The sequence below is a fragment of the Peromyscus maniculatus genome, chromosome 13 (assembly GCF_049852395.1).
Source record: "Peromyscus maniculatus bairdii isolate BWxNUB_F1_BW_parent chromosome 13, HU_Pman_BW_mat_3.1, whole genome shotgun sequence".
NCBI lineage: Eukaryota > Metazoa > Chordata > Mammalia > Rodentia > Cricetidae > Peromyscus > Peromyscus maniculatus.
Window position 1 is genome coordinate 32,341,676 of NC_134864.1, and position 6,000 is coordinate 32,347,675.

At 42.8% G+C, this 6,000-nt stretch overlaps 1 protein-coding gene across 20 annotated transcripts in view; it reads right to left on the reverse strand.

The window, feature by feature from the left end:
• The window catches only part of Mff (mitochondrial fission factor), a 29,301-nt gene extending 25,911 nt beyond the window's left edge, over positions 1–3,390 (reverse strand). For 7 of the 20 annotated variants that reach the window (XM_076549953.1, XM_076549947.1, XM_006990360.4 and 4 more), the window contains exon 1: positions 3,204–3,361. The gene's annotated coding sequence lies outside the window, so the exon portion shown is untranslated. Of the gene's footprint in view, positions 1–3,203 lie in introns of all 20 variants that reach the window. The other 13 variants (XM_076549951.1, XM_076549938.1, XM_016008623.3 and 10 more) reach the window with 6 other exon arrangements.
• Positions 3,391–6,000: the final 2,610 nt, after the last annotated feature.

Sequence of the window (6,000 nt, forward strand, 5' to 3'; positions counted from 1 at the left end):
GAGCAAAAGAAAAAACAGAGAAAGAACTTCAAGCTTCCCACAAATTTTAGTGTTGCAGACAGAACCCTGTGACTAGTCACCATGTAAGGCAAGTGGTTCTCAACCTGTGGGTTGTAACCCCTTGGCGGGCAGGGGGTGGGGGGGTTGCATCTCAGATATCAGGTATTTACATTATGATTCATAGCAGTAGCAAAATTACAGTTATGAAGTAGTAACAAAATAATTTTTTTTTCTTTTGGTTTTTCCGAGACAGGGTTTCTCTGTGTAGCTTTGCGCCTTTCCTGGATCTTGCTCTGTAGTCCAGGCTAGTCTCGACAGAGATCCGCCTGCCTCCCGAGTACTGAGATTATGGTTGGGGGTCACAACATGAGAAGCTACATTAAAGGGTCACAGCATTAGGAAGGTTGCGAACCACTGTAAAGCAAGACTTTTATCTAGAAAGCTGGAAGGTCAAAGATATGTTTAAGTTAAACTAATGTGTAGATACATATCTTTTATATAGAAAGGAAATTCAGTTAAATTTTCATTTTAAAACACAGAACCGGGCTGGAGAGATGGCTCAGAGGTTAAGAACACTGACTGCTCTTCCAGAGTTCCTGAGTTCAATTCTCAGTACCCACATGGTGGCTAACAACCATCTTTAATGAGATCTGGCACCCTCCTCTGTGTACATAATAAATAAATAAAATATTAAAAAAAACCACAGAACCAAAAATAAACACTGTATAAAATATATGAGAACATATAGAGAGGGCTGAGCTCTCTCTCTCTTCTATGTATATGCCTGGTGAATACCTATAATCCCAACACTCAGGAGGCTGAAGCAGAAAGACAGAGGTCAAGGCCAGTTTGTGCCACATAGTGAGACTTATCTAAGAAAGCACAACAAAAAGGCAGAGCATATAAAGAAAATGAAATGTCCCACCTAATCTTATCTTCCACCATCTAGGTTCTCATAGGCAACTTCTATTAATATCTGTGCATCGTTATAAATGAAGAGCTTTTCAAGCATTTATAGATCTAAAGCATAGGAAAAGCTTAGAAAGACATGTTAAGATGCTAAACCACATTATCTCACAAAATGTACCAACATCCACCTAACCTTTGCTGGATTTCAATTCATTATTTATTTATTTTGAGACTGGGTCTTACTATGGAGCCCAGACTGGCCTTGGATCCCTGACTCTCCTGCCTCAGACTCCAGTGTTCTCCTAGCTCATTTCACTCTTGTTTCCAGTAGCATATGTCAAAGTTCCCAACATTTCATCCTATGACAGTAACTTAGGAATCTTTTTGAAAAGACTCATGGACCAAGGACATAAAGGTGGTCACCAAAAGGAGAACGTCTCCTGTAGTTAAACTACTTAAATTTCAAAAGTAAATAAAACTTCTCTGTAACGACTTAATACTACTGCCTCAGTGTTTAGTTTTTATGTTTCAATAGAGCAGACTACTGCCTCAGTGTTTAGTTTTTATGTTTCAATAGAGCAGACGAGGACCTAATTATTTTTCTTCCTCATGAAACTTGGTACTTTGGGTAATATCCTTTGGTGACAAACACACTTCATTTGGGGCTAAGGCTTTAATTCCACAGCCTTTGCCATTTAGAATCTGCTTGGTAATCACTACATGTTTGATGTATAATTTGATTAAAAAAATCTCCCTTAGACTTCTAATTGATGCCACAGATCCACTTTCTAGGCAATATCCAAACATCAGCAATATTTTCCAAATTGACTGGGGTCCCACACATTACACTTAATTTCTTCTTTAACTTGTCTTAAACACAAATCTATTTTTAAAGGAAATATTTAATCAATAGCTTAGAACCATAAACTTGCTGTATGCATATAAGTACAAAACAATTAAAAAATTAAGTCAAAGTGGACCACAGGCATTAATGTAAGAAGTAATGAAACTCCGAATCTGCTAGAGAAAAACAGGCAAAACCTTGAAGCTACATTGGCATAGCGAAGGACTTCAAGGAGCCCAGGGCATAATAGCAAGAACTGGCAACTGGCATTGCAGAAAATACAAGTTTCTGAACAAATTAGAGTGGAGATTCTACAGAATCTTTGTTGGCTGTATAGCTGACAGGGGAATCAGATCTAGAATTTATAAAGAACTCAAAAAAGTAATAAAAAGAACCCCAATCCTGTATCTATTAACAAGAAAAAATTCACAAGAGTAAAGAGAGAGTGACAGAAAAACCTTGTGAACCTAAAATGAGGTAGCCCTATCGGACAGGAAGGGAGACAACACACAGTTCCTTCCAGAACGGCACTTCAGTTAAAAAGTATCCTCGGGAACACCACCGACAACCCCACTGAAAAGCTATCTCAAGTCACAAGTCCTTGAAACTAAAGAGAGAGAGACAGAGAGACAGACAGACAGAGACCCCTTCCCCCACCCCCCTCAAACAATCTAACTGCGAGCTCAGAATACTAACTAGGACTAAATCGTCCTACTTTCCCTGAAGGTTCTTCTTCGGGGAATCTCATTAGTAGCCCATGGGACTGAGGGAGAGAGTGTTTCTCACCGGGGCGGAGGGGGTGCTCATTCACTGTCTCCCCGAGGAGCCCTGCATAGCACCACAGGGCTCAAGCTTTACTCCTCTGCTATTGGAAGGCGCCACCAATTCAGGGAGCGCGCTGCTCTTCCCAGAGAACGCGCCCTGCTCCCAAGCCAAGCCTCTGGTCCATGGTTGTGTTTTGCATTTATAACAAGGGCTTGTTTTTGCAAACGGAGGTCGGGAGCTGTAAAGGGCCCTGGAGCCCAGCTCTGGGAGGGCACCCCAAAGAGCCAGCCGGCAGAGCCACCAGCGAGCGAGTAAGGATGTTTTGGTCAGCTCCGGGCCTCCCAAAGGCCGTTCTCTGATTCCACGGGTTTTACATACACACACACACAAACGCTACAGGCTCAAGGTCATACTGTGAGGTAGATGGGTCCGAGGAAGAGATGCCCGAAAAAAGCCCAGGTCCAAGCTTACAGGCTTCCTCCCGCTACCTAACCTCTAACTAACAGGTCCCCCCCCCCCCCAGTAAAATCCGACTTTTGTTCTACAGAACAAGATGCTGAAGTAGAGAGGGTGAAGAAGCTGGACCCTGATCATCGCAGGGAAGGACCCTGACCGGCCCCGGAGGCGGGTGTCACGGCCGCCGCGCTAGGCCCGGAGCCCCGCTTGGGGACACTACAACACTCACCCTGGGCCCGCTGGAGGGTCCCTGGCGAGGGCCGCCGCCCGCCGGCTCCGGGGCGCTCGGGCGAGCGCTCGCAGAGGCCGTTGGCCGAGCGCACCAAGGCGCCCGGGCAAAGGAGCGGCGGAGCGGCCGCGGCGGGCCGGGACAGACGCGAGAACGGCCAGGACTGGCCCCTTCCTGGATCCGTAGCGGAAGTAGGTTCCTGGTCATGTGACAAGGGAAGGGCGGATGTTACGCCCAGGCTCGTGAGGCGTCGATAAGGAACCATTTTTGTCATGGGCAAAGCGCTCCCTCCACCTCCCCCCCCCCTACCCCAGGTTAAACATTTCAAGTTCTTAGACTGCATTCCAGTTAGGGGATTTGTAGACATCGCGATCTTTAAGAACCTCGCGTTTGCAAGGTAAACTAGTAGCCTGTTTTAAAGAGCCGTCTGAATAAAAATTCATATGGTGCGAGGCCCGAGAGTATGCATATATATCTAATATTGGGAGTAATTCTTCAGCACTCTAAGTTTGATTTTCCCTAAAACCTACAAATTTAAGAATCCGAGAAAAAGGGGAAGAAATTGGGTTTGAAGATAACAGCTGTCAGAAATCTGTTTCAAGTCTAATCGCCCATTTTCTGGCTCCCGACTCTGGAAGAACAAGGCTGGAAAGCAAGAACTGGACTCGCTCACAGACGAATAAACTGGAAGCCAAATCAGGAAATACGACGTGTGCCTCGATTTTCATAAACAACCTACCTACCTTATCCATTGTTTCTCATCCTTGGAGTCAACCAACCAGGGTTGAAATTTTTTTTCTCTTTCAATCGGTTCATAGCATAGTTGATCCGGGTGAAGCACTCTAGAAATCCCTGTACTGGGGACTTGGGAGGCAGAAGCTAGTGGATCAGGAGTTCGGGGCCAGCCTCGGCTATGTAGTAGGTAGGAGACCTGTGACATCATCTATTTCAAACACCTATGACATCATCTTTATCAAACATACACACTTTTTTCCTTGTGGTTATTCCCTACTAATAGAGTATAACATATTCATATTGTTTTAAATATGTGTAATTTAGAGACAATTTCAAGTCTCTGTGGGGATATGTGTAGGTTACCTGCAAGCACTAAGCCATTTCTGTATAACATAGATTTGGATATGAGCTATGGTTCTGGAATAAATCTCTCAATCGCTTGTGCAAGGGAAGAGTATTTGCTCAAGTGATGTAGTCTTGAATCTAAAGATATTCCAAAGCCAATCTTTGGCTAATTGCTATAAGCACAACACTTAGGAGCCAGAGTTAAGAGGATGGGGGAAGTTTCAGGTTTGCCAGTGCTACAAAATGTACCCTGTTCTCAAAATAACAACAAAAAAAACCAAACAAGCAAAACCTCAGATGATACCCCAGAAATGCTGTCACCCTTCAAAATAGTTTGGCAAGCTTTCTGAATTGCATTCTTGCATCCTTCCTAATATTGGTGCAGGAGAAGTAAAATTTCCCTTTACTCTCTTAAAGTCTCAGCGGGGCACCAGTTAAATGACGTAAAACAGTAGGTGAATAGGAGAGAAGCATACAACTTTTATTTAGTAATTTTTGCTTGTATGTTGGAGGGTAGAAAAATGAAGACCCAAAGAAACACTTGGGATCCAAAATTCATTCATTCATTCATTTATGTTATTATTATTGTTTGTTTGTTTGTTTGTTTGTTTTTGGAGACAGGGTTTCTCTGTGTAGCTTTGCATCTGTCCTGGAACTCACTCTGTAGCCCAGGCTGGCCTCAAACTCACAGAGATCTGCCTGCCTCTGCCTCTCCAGTGCTGGGATTAAAGGTGTGCACCACTATTGCCCAGCTGGGATCAAAATTTATATCAGAAGTCAGCCGTTGTAGCAATTTGTAAAAATGTGAGATGACAGATGGATTTGAGCCAGGGATTTGGATAAGGGATTAGGAAGATGAGAGTTGGTCTAACTAGGATGTTTTTGGTTTGTGTGTTTTCCTCGCCCTGTCTTCAGACTGTGGCTATAAGAACTATAGCCTCCTGGTATAAGTAAGTTACCTTTTATATGCAAGTTTTATTTTACAATTTTTAATGCCTTTCTCTCAAAATAATCTTTATTCCAAAGTGGCCTATTGTGGGTTCTGTGTCCTACTTTACAGTGACAAATCACCCTTTTTTATGTATAGATTAAGTAATATTATTCTGTCATTCCAAGTCAGTGCCTTTAGGGAAAGTAGGGATTAAGCTGGGTAGGTCATATGCAATTAAAACCTTTAAAAGTGAGGGTCCTACTGTTTCCATTAGGCCTTACGCTTCTCAAATGTTGCCGATTGATTTTTTTTTTTTGTCCCTAGATCCTTCTTTTCAAAGAAAAAAGTCTTTTGAAATAACTTTATTTAAAAAAAATAAATAAAGATCCGCGGGGCAGCAGTGGCACATGCCTTTAATCCCAGCACTTGGGAGGCACAGCCAGGCAGATTTCTGTGAGTTCAAGGCCAGCCTGTTTTACAGAGTGAGATCCAGGACAGGCATCAAAACTGCACAGAGAAACCCTGTCTCAAGAAACATAAATAAATAAATAAATAAATAAATAAATAAATAAATAAATAAATATCCACAATCTACTTATCAAACCCAAGTCTTCTCCTGTAACCCTGATTTATCATTTACCTTCTAGCATCATCTGAGTCAATTAAAACAAGACAGGAAAAAAAAAAAACAAGACAGTGTTTCACAGACTGTCAGAGTACCTAACAGTGTAGTACAGTCTTCAAAAAACTGTGGCTTTGGGGGTGGGGATGGGGAGGCATGGAAGG